At 27.0% G+C, this 18,529-nt stretch overlaps 1 protein-coding gene across 1 annotated transcript in view; it reads right to left on the reverse strand.

Annotated features, from left to right (window-relative positions):
- The window catches only part of LOC129914695 (peroxidase-like), a 72,921-nt gene extending 57,863 nt beyond the window's left edge, over nucleotides 1-15,058 (reverse strand). Inside the window, exon 1 of the mRNA XM_055994037.1 lies at nucleotides 14,830-15,058. The gene's annotated coding sequence lies outside the window, so the exon portion shown is untranslated. The remainder of the gene's footprint in view (nucleotides 1-14,829) is intronic.
- Nucleotides 15,059-18,529: the final 3,471 nt, after the last annotated feature.

Raw genomic sequence — 18,529 nt, forward strand, 5'->3', positions numbered from 1 at the left:
GTTTTAGTTCTAGAAAACCATTTATTACTTGGTTTTGAAATTTTTTAGAACTTTTTCAATACCATTTTCAGTCTTGTAAAAAATTTACATATCTATCGATTAAAACAAATTCAACTCTTTAAATTATCGCGTTTAGCCAATTTTTTGCAATTTTGTTTTGCCCCTATTTACCCAATTAAAAGATGGAATTTTTTAAAATCCTTCAAATGTATTCAACTTTATTTTATTATCTTTTAAATGAGCTATAGATTTTTGATTTTTGTATCTCTAATAGTTTATTTTTAATTTTTAATTGAAATTTTTGCCGCACTGCGAAAGTGCGATAGTGGAACGGGAGAAAATGGCGTCACTTTTTTTGTGGTGGCTGCCATGGTTCATCGATTTATAAGATGTTATCACGTCAAAAAAAAACTTCTTTCCGTCACTAAGGGCAAAGCAGTAACTTTTACTCGATTCAACTTTATATCAATTGCAGAAAATGGCTTTATTTTCTTTAGTTTGTGGTCTTTTCTAATAGTTTTGCTGACGATCTTAAAATCTTTTAGGCATGGATAGCAAACGTTTCGGAAAATGGTTGTTGTTGTGGTTGCTAAGTTGGGCTTTCTAGCATTATTTTAAAAACAACATATACTTATTACACTGGTCAACAAGGTTTTTGCCACAAGAACCAAAATATACTTTTCTATAGGTTTTTGATGTGCTGAACTCGAACCTGTAGTCAAAAATTTTGTATTGGCCTCCGTTTTTGAAATATTACCGTTAACTGTTCAAAAACAATCCAAGGACAACAAATTTTTCTAACTCAAGCATAATTAACACATATTCAACAACTATCTATAAAGTAAGAAAAAAAAAAAAACAAACAATAAAAAAGGAAATAATTTTTTTCATAATGTGGTTCGACTCTCAGCTCTTTCGTTTTATGACTAAATCAATACCTTCACCTTACTTTTAATGTTGCTTTTTAACACCTCTGAATATTTATTTAATAATAACATTAACATGTCACTTAGTGAATTTTCTAAAAAGTAAATTAAGCCAAACCAACAAGTTCTCTCTATATGCCTCGACAAGAGATAAATAGATAAGCCTAATAAAAAAAAAAAATACTTTTGTGTGAACATAAAATTCCACACAATTTAAGGCCAACTACTTGTATGCTTTTCTATCAAACCATGTATACTCGTATATCAATTACGCTCTTAATGATTTCATTAAGAAATATGAAATAACTATTTTTTTCACTTAAGGCCAGGTGTAAATGTTACAGGAAGAAAGCCCCGCAGGCTATGAAAATCGAAATGGGTGTGGTATTGAGCATATCAAAAGGAATTTCAAATAAGAAAAAAAAAAAGAAAGCAATCTATATATTTTTGCCACACGAACATAATTACTATCTGTGCGAGTTACACTTTATGTCAATAAAACATTAAAAATGCAAATTTACCACAGGGCACAAGCTTAATATCATTTATTTATTTGAAATTTCTTTAAGTAAGAAAAAAACTAGTATTTCCATTAGAGGCTGTTTAAAAGAGAGAGAAGTTGTAAACTCATTCATCATTCAAGCAACTGGTTGTCCATATCCAGCTGCGTGTTCGATGTATCGATCTTCTTATGTCAAAATAAAACTGACAAGTCACTTGACACCCGATATGCTTTCTTCGGCCCAAAAATGGGCAAAACTACAACTTTGTAATATTCCCCACGCTTGTTTATTTATTTTCCCATTTTACTTATTTTGAGTAATTAAGCCAAATATGTACGTTTGTCAGCAGTCAGCCACATGCAGAGAGTCGAATTTGACATAAATAATATCAAGATACTTATGTAAAATGACAAAAAAAAAAAAACAACAACGACGTAACGTAAGTTTCACTCTTTTGTTATGTTAACGTCATTTTGCGCGTCAAAACGTCTGTCACTCCAAATTGATTGCTCCTTCTTTTAATTTGCACTCTAAATATGGTGAAATTGACATCAGATCAGAGTCTGTCTGACAAACAAAATAGAAAAATCAATTTACAAATTTACTACTTGGAAATAGAAATGAAAAAAAAAAAAAAAGAATTCCGAAACTGCGCCTGCGCCACCACCGATTGGATAACAATTGGTTGGACTTGTCGGGTGGATACAGACTCAGCGCATAAAATTACAGCGCATTACCATTAAGTTTTTTGTTAACTCTTCGGCAACACTTCCAAATGAGCAGTAAGAATGGTAATTGCAGGTGTGATTAAATTGTCTGAGTTTGTAACTTCCACACAAGCAGCAGCTAGCACACGATAGCAATCGTGTAGATTTGTAATTGAATCAAATTTGAAGTTGAACGCGCTCGCAGTGCAATTTCCTGCAAACAAAACGGCACCACCTGTCATTTCACAAGTGATCGAATAAAATGACATAATTAATCGAGAAAAAAAAACACACACAACAACCGTATAGTGTTATAAGGAAACGCGTTTTTTATGTTAACTAAAGACGACAAGAGATGATAAAGAAGTGTTGATGGATGGGTATAAGTTGCTTGTTAACATTTGAGCTGTAATTTACTTAAGTTTATGGAAATTTGTTGAAAATGGGCAATGGCGATAAATAATGCTAAAACGGAAGAAACTGCATTTGTGAATTCCCTGTTGTATATATTCCGTTTGGAAGAAAGATATCCTTCATCATTTAATTAATGAAATTTTATCTAATGATTGTGGTTTAGACTCAGTTTGGGAACATTTAAAATGAAGCAATTAGAAAATACCAATGATTTAAAGAAATATTTGAACTCAATTTTTATTAGATAGTTGTTATGTTAAATAAGATTAATGATCAAGTAATTAAAATGTTTGCCAATGATATCCGTGGACACTTAAAATTTTTAGAAGCACAAGTTTTTTTTTATCAACCAAATATGATATAACGGTGAAAGAAAATAGTAACGTGAGAATATCGCAATTATCCCTACCTGAATCTAAACAAGCTTTAGTGAAGCAATCTCCTTTTAGATTACTAACACAATCCTAACCTAACAAATCAAAAATTATATCCATCCACCACAATTACTTTAGTATTTCAGAAAGCCCGTGTTATACTTTTCTTTTATCGCCTTATGAATGTAAAATTTGACATCTTTGTACCGAAAATGGTCAAAAATAAAAACAAGCTACCTAAAAGTTGGAAAAAATTTTATAAGTTTCAAGAAAAGAATAAATCCAGCATTTCAGGCTATTGATTACCTATACCTATCTTAACTAAGACGCACATAGGAGTATTGTCATCAAAAACCTGGCCATAATTATTTTTCGTGGTTTTTGTTATTATTTCTGTTTAAAATGAGTATTCCTACAAGAAAATTCAATATAAACCTAGTTTTTGTTATTTTTATTTTTTTATCAAAAACTAAAAAAATTGATTAATGGCCTGTACTCCGCCTCTCGACATTATTTTTCTCAAATTTTTTTCCTCATCCCTAATACGCAATTATCAGTTTCTTTTCTCTCTTCCCCAACCTTAATTAAGATCACCCAAAATAAAATACACTAATGACATCAGTAAATTTAATTTAAAAATAAAAAAACGTTGCATAAAGTAAGGAGTATTTTCTATCAGAAAGTGAAAAACTAATTGACCCTCGATTCTCTAAAGAGCACCTAAGAGCACCCGATTTTTGTTGCATTGTGTTAAAGAATATATTAACTAACTCATAAGTTTCAATTCATCGCAGAATAACGGGGTATACTAAAACAAAATTATTAAAGTTCAAATAATAACTTACCAAAAATATCAAGTTTTTAGATACTAGTTCTAAGCCCGAATTAAAATAGAAAAAACCATCTAACATTTTCAAAACTTTATTAATATCGTTAATAAATAACTGAAGAAAAATTCTCCATTTAAATTTTTTTAGATTTCTATCACAACACTTCGATATCGCATATAGAATAACACTTACCAAAATACTTCGCATTCAAATAAAAATGAGGTAGATGTAACAGTTAACATTGAACTCATTTTTTAAAAAGACACTATCGAAAAACAAAAAAATGAGTGCAGCATATTGACACATGTTTATTTTGCACCCATTTTGTCAAACTTTTTGGTGTCAATTTTGATTTTTAGAAAATCGACTAATGACCAGGTTTTTACTGCAAATACTCCTATGTGAGACGTTTACGGGTTTCAAAAGCAGAAAACGTTGAATGGGTTATAAGAGAAGATAAAACAGCGGAGTGCTATTAAATTAGAGGGTGGAAATTGATGATAGGGGTGCAAAAGCCCCTTTTTGGTGTTTTTCAATATATCTCGTAGGCAAAGCATAATTTGGATATATTGATTTTAAAACGTGTTGTAGGAAATCAAATTCAATATCGGAAAAATGTTTTTTTAAAAATTGAAAACAAAAAATTCCATACCAAAACAGTCCAAACAAATATGAAAAAACTCAAGAAAACGATTTTTTTGATTTTTTTTTTTTTTTCTCTTTAACGGTATCATTTTTAGGGGGGAGATAGTCATATGCATTGCTCTGAATGAGAAAAGAAGGTTAAATTAATTTAAATCAAAACACTCGCCTCATAAAGTTTTTTCATTTAAACCTATCTTTATTTTTCAATTTTTTTGTTTTACTCAAGTAAAAAAGAAACTACAATACATTTTTTTTATTTAACTATTTGTGTATGTGATCTAGCCTATGTATAACACTTTTTTGTTTTGATTACTCAAACTATTCCAATTTATTAAAGTATTGTTATCATTGAAGCCTTTGTTTTAAATTAACGTATAATTTATGTTTATTTCATTTAAAATTCTACTTTTAGGTAAAATTTCAAACGGTTAAAGCTATTCAGTTTTTTGTGTTTTCCCAACAATTTTGAAAAATGAACTTATTCTGTTCTTACAACTTACGATTCAAGTGATTATTTTTGTTTTTGGTAAAACGCAAAGTCTATGAAAACAAAACAAGGTAAATATAAGAGTCAACATAAAACATTGCAATTAATTATGTCTAACAATTTAATGTTACAGCTGAAACGAAAGAGCTGAGGTAAAAACTTTTTTTTTATCATTAATAGGGACACGACAATGAAGAAAAGGGTATTACCTTTCATGACCTCAAAGATAAAAAAAAAAGACACAAGGTCGAACATAGATATAGATATACATATATGCATGTATATACAATGTACATACATACATTGAAATATCATAAACAAGCCTACTAACCAAAAATTCCACCAACTCACCATAAAACGAATGTGTTTTTGCACCATTTACTTTTCATTCATAAAATATTACTTTTGGCCCTGAGGTAGCATAAATCATTACATTAAGAAATATGTAATTCGGTCCCAGCTTAAAACTATAACTATTTTTATGCCAAACCACAACATTCACCATCAAGATGATTAATATATGTTTTTTTTTTTTTTTAATTTAACGATTGCAAAACAATTTCTATCTCACATTAACTACAAGAAATCTGAAAACATTTTTTAACCCAAATAGTTTAAATCTAATAACTAACAAGCACCCGCTCATCAGAATTCATGGGAGCACAAAAATGTGAATCGAAAGGAGTCCACTTTAATTAAGTAATTAAACGTCAACAGAGTTTAGAAACATCTTTGTTACCAATTCATCAATTGGTTAATGTATTTATTTTGCGAATAAATTAAGAAACTAATAAAAAAAATCTTGACGGTTATTATGTGACTCTTTTAGACATAAATAAATTGGTTAAACTTGAGTAATTATTATATAAATTTTAACTTCAATTCCAATTGACTCATTTGAACTTATTTTCGAATAAATTAAAGTGATTTATCTTAATTCAGTGCTAATACATCTGTTTTGTCTGTCTTTTTTGAATCGATTGAATAAATTTAAATTTCGTAATTAATTAATGATACTCATCTCATCCACAAACAACGTCCCTTCTATTTGAAATGCATTAATCATTTGACCAATATCTCAACAAAAAATAACTAAAACAATAAAAAAAAATCATTTTACAACTTTGTTGACAGCAGCTGATGTTGATGTTAGATGATAGTGAATAGTGAATAGAGTTCACACGTTTGAGTAACAAAAAAATAAAAACGGTAGCCAGTAAGATATCTTTTACCTTTTAAAGTCATATTATGTAGTCACACCTTAAGATGCAATAAATAAGATAAAAAATAATAACGCCTCGACTTCAAAGTAAGCCAAAGGCTTTTTTTTAAATGTTACCTTTTCTATCTTTTATGGCAAAAAGAATTAAACAAACAAAAAAATGAAATGAGTAATGTCAACATTAACGAACGAAGATAGGTATTCCCCAGAGCTAAACATCAGTTAAGCTTTCCGCTTCCTCTGGTGACGGCCCCTGGAGCCAGTGCATTTTTGGTTTTGTCTTAGGTAGTTAAAGGAGTGGTTGTGGGATTGCAGTTTTGAATTTAAATACTTATAATTGGTTTTGATCTTCAGCTGGATATTATTGCGACATGCATGCAAATTTGATTGTTAGAAAGTAAATTTGTCGTATTTATAGCAAATTTTTTTTGCAACACGTTCAATCATTGGCAATGAAAATCACAATATTATTATTAGGTAAACGAGTGTGACTTTCATTTGATGATAAGTAATTTTTTTGTATTTGCCGCTCTGTTATGCAATTTTGTCTCTTAAGGAATGGTTTTCAGTGTAATATAGAATTATTCCTCAAAAGGTTAACCTTCCCTTGAAGCAATTTTGTTACTTTCCCAATTTATTTAGATTTACATATACCGCATTTATATATTGTGTTCCCACCATGATGAAGTAAAGGGCACAAGTTTTTGCTTTAATGATTGTTGATTTTTGTTGCATGAATCGGATTGACCCTAATTTGAACTAACTTGGCGACACCTAGTGACTTCATTTTTTTATAAAGAATTCTTTTGTGCTTTTCTTTCATTTTCTGGTGGAAACAACCAGATACTGAGAATACAGTCTGTAAATGAAATTTGTATTACTCAATGTGGTGTCAATTTGGCACCAAAGATGCACACTAAGTGATCGGTTAACGTTCAAGAATCACACAAGGAAGTTTTACCATAAAAGACAAAAATACCGTGAGGGTGGTAAAAATCTTTATTATTGAAAGTAAGAAATATTGTTATGAATGGTTCACCATTATCAAATAAAAGTTTGTTTTGCAACAAGCTCATGAAGTTTCCCCGCCTAGTGAAATAAACGAATCGGTGCACTTTCACATAGGAAAATAAATTCTCGGTTGATTTTTATTTGCTCACAAGTCAGTCGTCCTTGTCGTTAGGTTTAAATTCAACGAAAATCAATTTGATTTAATAACTTTTTCTAAAGATTTATTATTGAAGGTGATCAAAGTGGCATTACGTTAATACGATAATTACTATGGACTAAATTAATGAAGAAATGAAGCCCAATCGAGTTATCGCTCTTAGTCTATTAAAATACTCTCAAGAAATCAGTTGATGAATAAAAACATTGATTGGTGGTTTTTGCCGATAAAGAAACCTCAAATCACATATAAGTTTGGAATACTGGCTCAAAGTTGATTTATTATGGTAACACCAATCTAGAGGCAAAAAAAAAAAAAAATCGTAACTGAATATGTTAAGAAAAAAATTGTATTCAAAAATTTCTTATTGCAACCAAAGTTGTAAAAATATCAATTGAAACAAATAATAAATTTGAATCTAAACAAAAATTTGCATTAAAAAAAAAAATGTATTGCAGCTGATAAAAAAATTGCATTAAAAAAATTTATTGGAACTGAAAAATATTTGCATTAAAAAAAATTTATTGCAAATAAAAAAATTTGCATTTAGAAAAAAATGCTATCGCAACTATAAAATATTTGTACTGAAAATAAAATTTTTCTTGCAAATACAAATATTTTTTACATTAAAAAAAAATTATTGCGAATAAAAAATTTTCTGCATTGAAAAAAAAAAAAAAATAAATCCAAAATGTGTCCATTAAAAAAATATTTCTTTTTAATTTTCGTCGAATTTCATGCAATTTTGGCTATTTGGCTTACATAAGGTTCAATGTTATAAAATTATAAGAAATTGGACGAATACTAAAAATATTTAATGCAGATATTTTGCATTGTTTTTTTTTTTCAATGCAGTAAATTTTTTATTTGCAATACCTACATTTTTTTAATGCAAAATATTTTTATTTGCAATACAAATATTTTTCAGTTCCAATACATTTTTTTTTTAATGCAAATTTTTTTCAATTGCAATAAATATTTTTTTAATGCAAACAATTTTTAATTGCAATTAATTTTTATTTAAATTTGTTATGGAAAACAAATGCATTAAAAAAAAATATTTTTTACAACCCTGATTGCAATACATAGGTAATTATAAAAAATACATGATAGTAAAACAAATACCAGAAAATACTTGTCTTTGATGATGTTAGCTCTTAAGGACAATTTGTATTTGTTGATAAAAATCACGTAAATAAATAAATTTGATCGTCTTTGGAAGCTTAATGGTTTCCAAATTATTCATTTTTGAAGTTCACTCTTATGAAAACATAAATCTTTCAACATCGAAGGAAGACTCGATTCACCATTTAGAACCAAAGATGCACAAAAGTGCATTTCGTCAAATAACTCAGTACCATTTTACGAATCAAAAAATTGTGGTAATTTCCTTGGCAAACTTTGTACAAAATTCTAAGATATCTACTTCTAAAGGCTATCCATTTGCTTAAGTATCTTAAAGATGTATTACAGATTGAAAATTACTTAAAACCTTTCCCAAAAAAAAAAACAATTACATTATATCCGTCCTTTATAAGAGTTATTTGTTAGAAAAACTACAAACTAAGTTTTGTAAGAATCACTAAGATATTAAAAAACTGAAAAAATCAGGATGCTCTTTAGCACGAGGCCAACCTACATACCTACCTTTTTTTAACTAATTTTAATTTAACTATTCATATAGCTTACAAAGAGCGAGGTCTTCCAAAAAACATTTTTTTACTTACATTTTCCCATTTTATAAAAACCATCTCCTCAGTAAAATTTGCTAAACGAAAAATTTTATTCAACCTCAGCATTGATAGTTACTATGGTTGTTCTTTCAGGCTTTTGCCTTAAGCCATTACCAACTCAAACAAAAATCCTTGAAAATTATTTAAAGGTCTAATACTTTACATGTCTGATCGTAAATGTCTTATATGCCCAACCCATTGCCACTTACATACAACATTGTATATCGACCTACATAATTCATGTGGAAGTGGATAGGGATACACCGATACACGGAACGAAATGTAAATAAAACTGAAGCTTTTTCCAACTTCACAATCTTTTGACAAATCTCCCAGATCTAATCACCTCCCATTACTAGATTAATAGGCAATTCTTATATTTTTAGCTGTAAGCAATTATCCAAGGTAAAAAAATAAAGTTTTTCTTTATTCTTTGAATATTCATGAACCTCAGTTAGAGATCACTTAAGCAATAAAAAAACAATCAAACAAAAAACAAAAACAAATACATAATTTAAGAAAAAAATGTTGGGCAGTCCTACACTGCCTCCAGGTTCAATAAAAATTTGTGTGGAGCTATTAATTGTTGAAAACAAATCATTCCATGGCAGCCTACCGTCGTCGAATAGAAAATTAAGATATAGTCGTGCTTTGGAGGAACTTTAGCTAATGGCTGTGTATAATTTCAATTGTTATTTAAACGGAAATAAATTACTTTTCCAGATCAGATTAGAAAAACAGGGAAGGAATTGTCAAAAAGTGAATTAATATAGGCGAATGATTCAATTCTCCTATTGGAAAAAAAGAACAGGCTTAAAAGTTTCTGGCCGCAAAACTACGGTTGAACGTTGTTCAGAATTCAGTACATTACAAGTCCAAAAATATAATAAAAGTTGAACTGTAGGTACCTCAAGAACAAAGGTTTTAATTTATTTCCGTCTTTTATAAAAACACGCCCAAGTCCAACCCTGACTTAAAAATGATGAGAAAAACTAGACAACACGCCCAGGGGAAATCAGCCAAAAATTGATTGATCCATGAAAAAAAAATTGAAAAACCTTGTATATGTTTGAGGTTATGGTTCAATTTGTTATAAGAATAATAATATGCCTGGAAGAAAAAATGTGCCATATGTTTTTCTTCAAATTTATTGCGGAAATTATAATAAAGGACACAGGTTAATAATGTTACCATAATCATTTCATATTTATTTTTGAGAGGTATTTTTCTTTGGGCAGAATCTAAAGTACTTTTTAAAATTTTTGAACTTTGTATCTACTTTTACTATTTCGTTGCATGCAATCAAATTAAGGCACTTTTGCGGTACTTTATAAACTAATTTTTTTTTGGTACTTAACCGTCCTATTGAAATTGCAAATAAAATAAAATAAAAATATGCTTTCAATTGTAAGTTATTTAATTCAATGAATTGTCTATTCTTTTATCGGCAAATAAGATAAAGTTAAATCCGCATTCAAATATAGTTTTTTTTACTTTACTTCGTCCCACACACACATGTTAAAAGGTTCAATTTTATTTACCTTTATTACATTATGCAATTATGCAATGCAAAAAAATGTAACATAAAATGGCATTCATATATTTATGTATATAGTTTTTGAGAACGCCTTCACGTTTTAAGTTATATATGCAAGTTGGACTTGCGGACTGCAAGAAGTTGTCACATGCAATGGACTATTAACTTCTTGAGTTGGAATGTGTAAAACCAAATGCATGTGTCTGGTTTTGTATAAACCTTGGGGACTGGTTGTTTGGATAGGTTAAATTGATCAAGTACTAAATAGAGTGTTTTGGGGATTAAGAGGTGTCATTTTGACTACCAGTTGATTAATTAAGTTTTCGTTAGTATGACATTTGAAATATACTTTTATCTTACACATCTGTTTTTTTGAAGTGTTGTTTTAAAAAGAAAAATATTAAGATTTTTTAGGGCAAGTCTATGTTTTAGAAACGATAATAAACAAGGAAAACAATTGCAGGTATAATTTTTGACAAGTTTTAGCTATTTCTGACTTAGAGCATACTTTATACAGTAATAGTTAATGCATTTAATCAAATTATGACTTGCAGTAATTATAGAATATCTTTAATGTCAAAAAAGGAATAATTTTTGTTTAATTTAATTAGGTACATATGTTTTTTATTTTCTTAAAAAAAAAAATTGCATACAAAACATAAAAACTTTCAAATATTTTACAAAAAATGAATTGGTATGCAAATAAAGAAATATTAAATCAACACTTAAAAACAAAGTTATTATTTTTGAAAAAAATTGATTAAAAAAAAATCGAAATTTTTATAAAATTTTTGTTTTGAAGATTTTTTAGAATTTGAATAACAACAATTTTATATTGATTGAGATTAATTTTTTCTAAAGTACATATTTTATACCTAGCTTTTTTTATCTCCGGTAGAGTAGAAAATCCATTTAAAACAATTTACAATTATAGGTTAATTACAATGTAATTTAAGACTCTGAAATTGTAGAGAAATTTTAATTTGTATATAATTAAAAATTAATTGTAGTTAATTGTAAATTGCTTGTGATTAACCGAAAGTAATTAGATTTCAATCAAGTGTAAATTTTAAAACTTTACGGATCTATACAAAAACTGATTTTTTTTAAGACTGTGGCAAAAATATTAGTATTGCAAGGCGAAACTTTTTTTTTAACAAGATATGATCAAAATAAAATTTTAAACTACCTAAAATATAATTACTTACAAGCAATGGAAGCATATTATTACATAATGGAACTTTCATTCAATTTAGTAGTATACGATATAAGTAATTTTGATAATTTTCTTGTTGATTTAAACTGATCTAGCTAGACAACTTTGAAAAAAGCTGGTAACTTCAAATTTCAGTTTCATCCAGCACTGACTATGAGAAAGCCATATTAATATAAGTTTCGATCCATAAATGTCGTTTTTTTTATAAAAATTATATTGTTTAATTTTTCAATACTTCATTTATTTATTTATTTATTTATTTATTTATTTATTTATTTATTTATTTATTTATTTATTTATTTATTTATTTATTTATTTATTTATTTATTTATTTATTTATTTATTTATTTATTTATTTATTTATTTATTTATTTATTTATTTATTTATTTATTTATTTATTTATTTATTTATTTATTTATTTATTTATTTATTTATTTATTTATTTATTTATTTATTTATTTATTTATTTATTTATTTATTTATTTATTTATTTATTTATTTATTTATTTATTTATTTATTTATTTATTTATTTATTTATTTATTTATTTATTTATTTATTTATTTATTTATTTATTTATTTATTTATTTATTTATTTATTTATTTATTTATTTATTTATTTATTTATTTATTTATTTATTTATTTATTTATTTATTTATTTATTTATTTATTTATTTATTTATTTATTAATTTATTTATTTTTATCCGTACATTGCTAAATTTTTGATAAAAAAAAAGGTGGTCAGCTGAAAACAAATCATATTTAGATAAGTTTAAGCTAAAAACTATAATTTTATGACTACACGATCATGAAATAAAGATGAAAAAATGTTCTCAGACAATATACAATTTTCTGAAAATAAAAAAAAATTGAAACATAGCTCTTTCCTTGCAAAAAATGGCACAGATAGGTAATTCCTTAAATATAAAAATTGTAGGAGGGGAAAAATTAAGCATACATAGTGTAGAAAAAACTCAGAAGGTACTCAAATCCAAAAACTATCCAAAGTTTGTATTATTTTTTTCCCTTCAGAATGGGGAAGTGGTCTATATTATCAAATTTTGTATAATAAATACTACAATTCCGTTTTGCATGCAACCACTACAGTGTAGTGTAATATAGTTTATACTACAGGAATCTGGAATCCATATTTTGAAGTCTGTTTTTAAATATGGTAACTAATACTTTTAGACTTCAAATGTTCTAAGATTAATATGTTTCAAATTGTTGTGAATAAGAAATTTTGATGTTTTTATGAAATTAGACCATTTTCTGGGAAAAGTGTATTTTTTTTTTTCAAGTTAGATAAAATCATCGTATGCCATAAGTATATCAACTGGAGGAATAAGTACTGAAACATACCTATGATATGATACATGATTTTGTGGTATTCGTAATAAGAGGCACTAACGTCTTCTCATAAGACCAAAATATGAGTTTTTTCACCATCATGTACAAATTAAGTTTTTCTGTTTAGGAATTATGTATATCTTTTTCTTTAAGAGCAAATTTAGAGAAGATGTATTGAAATACATATATACAAATCATTATTGAAAGTTTCATATCTTTCTTCTATTTAAAATAAATAGCTATCAATTTTTTATTCTGCCCCCTGTCATCTGTAAATGTCAAATAAAAATTAAAATATCAATTTCTATCTATTTTTTGATCATATTTTTACACATGAAAATTTGTATCTTTTTTATTGAAAAACAAGCAAAGTATTTTTCGGTAGACCAAATTGGTAAGATAGTCAATTTTAAGTTGATTTGATTTTCTTTACGTTTACGTTGAAAATGAAGTGTAATTTTTAAAATTTCAAAATTTTTCCAATTTTTTTGTTTTTAACTGAATTTATTCAAACTCCATTGAGGTTATTTAAAATACGAAATTTTAAGGTTTGTATAAGAATTGACAGATTAAATTATTTTAATTGCAATTTTAAATATAAACAATGAAGAGTGTATAAATTGGAGCTACATAAATAGTTTTTTAAACCTATACGTTTGTTTTAAGTTGACCAATTTAATTGGTCATCAACACATGTCCCTTTTTAAGTAAAATTTAAAAAAAATAATATTTTTAATTTAACTGTATAAGAAATTAAAACGAAAACTAATACAAAATTTGTTTTGAAAATTATGAAAAACATCTCATTACACTATTTTGACTTCCATACAAAGTGTGTCAGAGATCAAACTAAATTTCAAACATTTTTCAAACAAAATCGGAATGAAATTGAAGAAAACTAATCTACAGATACATTGGTCCCATTTCACAAAATTTATTTTCCAAAAATAAATATAAACTTTTTGAACCAAAAACCCTTAACCACTTATTTTGAAGCAAATCGCTCCTAATATTTAGACTGCAGCTCGAGATAAACGTAATGTAAAGACTGATAATTCATCTATTTTTTTTTTTTGCAAATCTTAAACTTGCCCTACATATTTTCATAAATCGCAATCAAAAACTGTTCAAGAAAATAAATTACCTTCAATTAAAAAAAATTATTAATTTTAGACACAATTTCGACTATCAAATAAATAATGTTTAAACTTTAAATTAATGTTAAAGCCAATACTTCAAAGATTTTACTCAAATTCAATAATTAGAAAATCTTTTTTTTTTATTATTTTTCTTTAAAGTAATTTTAAATAGGACAAACTAATTTGTATTTAATTCCTTGATTTGTTACCAAAAATTTAATTTAAGCATCATTAAAGCTTATGTTGTTTTTTTATTTTATTAAATTAGTTTTAAATTTTAAATGTTAAGTAAAAATGTTGCATGTAAATGTGTAATATCAAAATATTGAATTTAAAGATTCCATTCTACTAATTTGTTTTTTTTTTTTTTTGTTACTTAATTTTTTTTTTAACTGTTAAATGCAAAACTATTTATTCAATAAATTATTTTTTTTTAAATATTTTTTTTTTGAAGTTTTTTTTTTTTTAATATCAACTACCAACACATCCCATAAATTTAAATAATTTTGAATTTTTATAAAAATGGGGTATTTAATTTTTAATCGAATTTTATCCTTTAAAATTCTTAAAACTCACCTTTTATTTAAATACTAATTTCTTCAAGATTATTCCAATTTACACGTTTCCTTAAAATCCAAAATTAATTTGTACAAATTTTAATTGATTTTATATTCACTAAAAATCTATTTGTTCCTCAATCAATTTTTCACACTTTTCTCATCAATCACTTCGTTATACTATTGTGCACTTTAAAAAGGCAAAAATTAAATTTACACGTAATTCTCTTTAACTATCTTCCAAGCACTTTTTTATAAATATTTTTTTTTTATGAATTATTGTTATTATTATAAAAACATAAAATCGTCTTCCCTTGCACCAATTAAACACGCAAGGTAATTATTATTGTGTTAAGACAAAACAAGGTAAAGTCGACCAATAAACTATTTGAAGCTCACAATAATTCACTTCCCGCGGGTTAATAATAAATTAATTAATGTTTCAAAACAAGAAGAAACCACCAAACGCTGGTGTTAAAACAACTGAGCTCTTGCTGATGGATTTCTTGGATATTTATAACAAACTCGTCGAAATGAAAGAAAAAAATAGATAAAGTCCGTCGAAGCCTCCTCCTTTGGGTCGAAAAGCAGCGAGAGTAAAACTATTGGCTTGTTAACGGAAAATCCAAACAGTCGTCGTTGTCGTAGACGAAGTTGTCCCTCTACCTTCTAATAAAGTCTCTTGAGCTACAACAGAAGACAATATCACACCACACATTGCTTTTAAGCCTAAACTGTAACACTTTTCGTCTATTTTTTCATGTTTTTCTTGTAACTTTTCTTAACAGCTCTGAATAACATAAAAGCTTTAAAGTCCATATTCACCTCTAATGGTTTGTTTTGGAGTTGTTCAATTTTTACGGGCTTGACTGTTGAAGCTTTCGATATTACCTTGCAAGGTAAATCGGTAGATCTCTGTGGAGTTATAGGGGTTTATCGAGTGAGTTTTTTTTCAAGATTATGGTAAGCTTTAGCCAAGTTGTAGACTTGTAGTAGCTTCGATTCATTCATATGCAGTCATTCATGGTGTAGATTGTTGGCAAAGGTAAAGTTTGTAAATATTTACTTTTTGATCAAAGTTATGACGATGTGCCTCTGTGGCGGCTTGTTATAGAGGGTTTTGTGGGAGCTCCCATCACAGACCATTAATTAGCGCGGGAAATTTTATTGCTTGTTGATGTTATTTTTGTATCATTCGAGGCTTGGTTTGAGTGAAAGTGAAAACACAATATCAGATCAGCTCAATGACACGGAGGGAGATTTTATCAGTGATGCGCTGCTGATGAATCAATGTGATTTCTTAGTGAATGAGAGAGTAACAGGTGGCAGATAATGGTGTTTGTTATTGTTTTTTTTTTTTTGTTAGTATATTTTTTTTTCTGTTTTGCAATGTTGAAAAGTTCTCATGGAGATGATGATAATGATGATGCAATTTTTTGCTTTATCTCATTTGAGATACTTTTAATGTGTTTTAAGCCATAAGTAGCGTTGATTTGTTGTTCCGGTTTTAAGGGAAACCTAATAATTGATTCACATGGTTAATAGAGTTGAGTTAATCAAGTTAATTAACGCAAAATTAAACGTTTTGCAAAATTTGTCATTAAGGAAAGTTGGAAAGGTGTTTGTGCAGATTTGAAGTCAGGGTTTTTTGGTTATACATATTTTTTAGATCCCACGAAATTTCAATTTATAATAGAAGAAATTTTGTAATGGAGCAGGTCATTTTCAAGGCAATATCTATACTTAATTATAAACAGCTAAGGCAGTACTAGCAAATCTGTGGGAATTCATATAAACATTTCTTTGGCAACCAGATATATGTAAATACACGATTAAAAATTCTGTCGTCGTTTTTAAGACGGAATTAGGAAGGAATTAGGCTCTTTTTAATAAAAAAAAAATTAGGTTCTAACGTTTCGATTTTATTGCACAGTTTTAAAATAAATTTATTTATTAATTTCAAACATTTTTGAAAAGCTTTATATTGAATACAAGAAAGAGTAAAATATAATCAAAAGTATTAAAATGTGTATGTACCAAGAACAAGTTTGAAAATAACGAAGTTGCTTTTAGGACCACAACATCTGACATAAATTTTGTATATATACTAGCTGACCCGGCGGACTTCGTTCCGCCATTTCTTGTATTTATTTCTAATTTTCGACTCTGTAATTAGTTAATTTTCAAATGAAAAAGAGGATCAAAACTTGAAAAGTTCATAAAATGAATTTAAAAATGTTAACTTTTGAACTTTTAGCAAAAGTGGCCTATGCAAAATACTCTTGCATCAAAAAGATGTAACGTGTTGAAAAATAGAGTTTTATTTTACCGTTATTTCAAATTTGTCATTACAAAATTAATTAAAACAAAATATAGTCTTGCCCATTATCTATCTACACTGTAAATTTCATTCATTTATCTATTGAAGAAAAAAAGATAAAAATAAAAAACTGTTAAAAACGGACAAAAAACTTGGGACAAAAAAAAATTGTTTTTCCCGTTATTCGTTCAAAAATCATTTAAAAAACTCAAAAGTTTGTACATGCATGTGTATGATTAAAACCTATATTTCCTATAAGTTTGAGATTTTTTGCAGACTTTTAAAAATTCCAAAAAAATAAATAATAAGTGTTTTGTCGAAGGTCTATGACTGCAAAAAAACCTTCACAACTTGGTTTTGAAATTTTTTTTTGAATTTTTTCAATACCTTTTTTAACTATTGAATAAATTTCACTATTATTTAAAAAAAAAAGTCAACTCTTTACGACTTGCCGTTTAGAAAATAGCCTCTTTTTTCAATGTCGTGTTACCCCTATTTACCCTATAAAATCTTAAATTTTGTTTGACTTAAACCTTCTCCTCTTATGCCTCTTTGATTAAAAAAAAAAAATTAAGAAAATAAGTCAGCCGGTGTGGGCGGTTAGCGAACGTACACAAAACCAAACTTTAATATACATATATGTATAATAGATTTTAAACATGATGGTTTAAAATGCAGAACTTTAAAAAATCTGTGATGTACCTACCTAAACACATTTTACTTGAATGCGGATTTTTTTTTTTTTTTTGAGAAATTGTAAAAATTTTTAATTGGTTAAAAGACAACCAATATTATAAATGGTACTCTTAGGAACTTATTTAAAGTATTACTTTTGTCTTTTTTGCTTTTTTTTTTTTTTTTTTTTTTTTTTTGCTGAAAAAAATGTATTACTTGGCATTTATTTATATAATTCTTAGTTAAAATTTAATGCGGTTTTCAGTTTAATATATTAACCAAGCTAATGGATTAAAGGAGGAAGTGTGTGTCGTGGAATGCCTGACTTTATTAAACAGACTTAAAACAAAATCCAATTTTTTTTTTTATTTTCTTGTATTTCAAAACAATGAGCTTCATTAAAAATGTTCTTAAAGACCAAATCAATGATCGAAAATAAATAAACTATCAATATCATAATACTAAAAAATAAAAATTTAACTCATACGCCACCAAACACCTTACATTTTTTAAGTATTTCTTTTTTGAAAACCAAAGACTTGGCAGTTGTTTTATTTTTTATTTTACATATAACTTATGACATATATGTAATTAGCGAACGACAAAAGAATAATGGAGTCTGCTCGTAAGAAACCGACTTTTATTCTGTGTTTTGGGTGATTTCCTATAGAAGGAAATTTATTTTTACTATACTATAATTTACCTTACCTGCAACTTAACGCAT

Source organism: Episyrphus balteatus, chromosome 3 (assembly GCF_945859705.1).
Source record: "Episyrphus balteatus chromosome 3, idEpiBalt1.1, whole genome shotgun sequence".
Lineage (NCBI taxonomy): Eukaryota > Metazoa > Arthropoda > Insecta > Diptera > Syrphidae > Episyrphus > Episyrphus balteatus.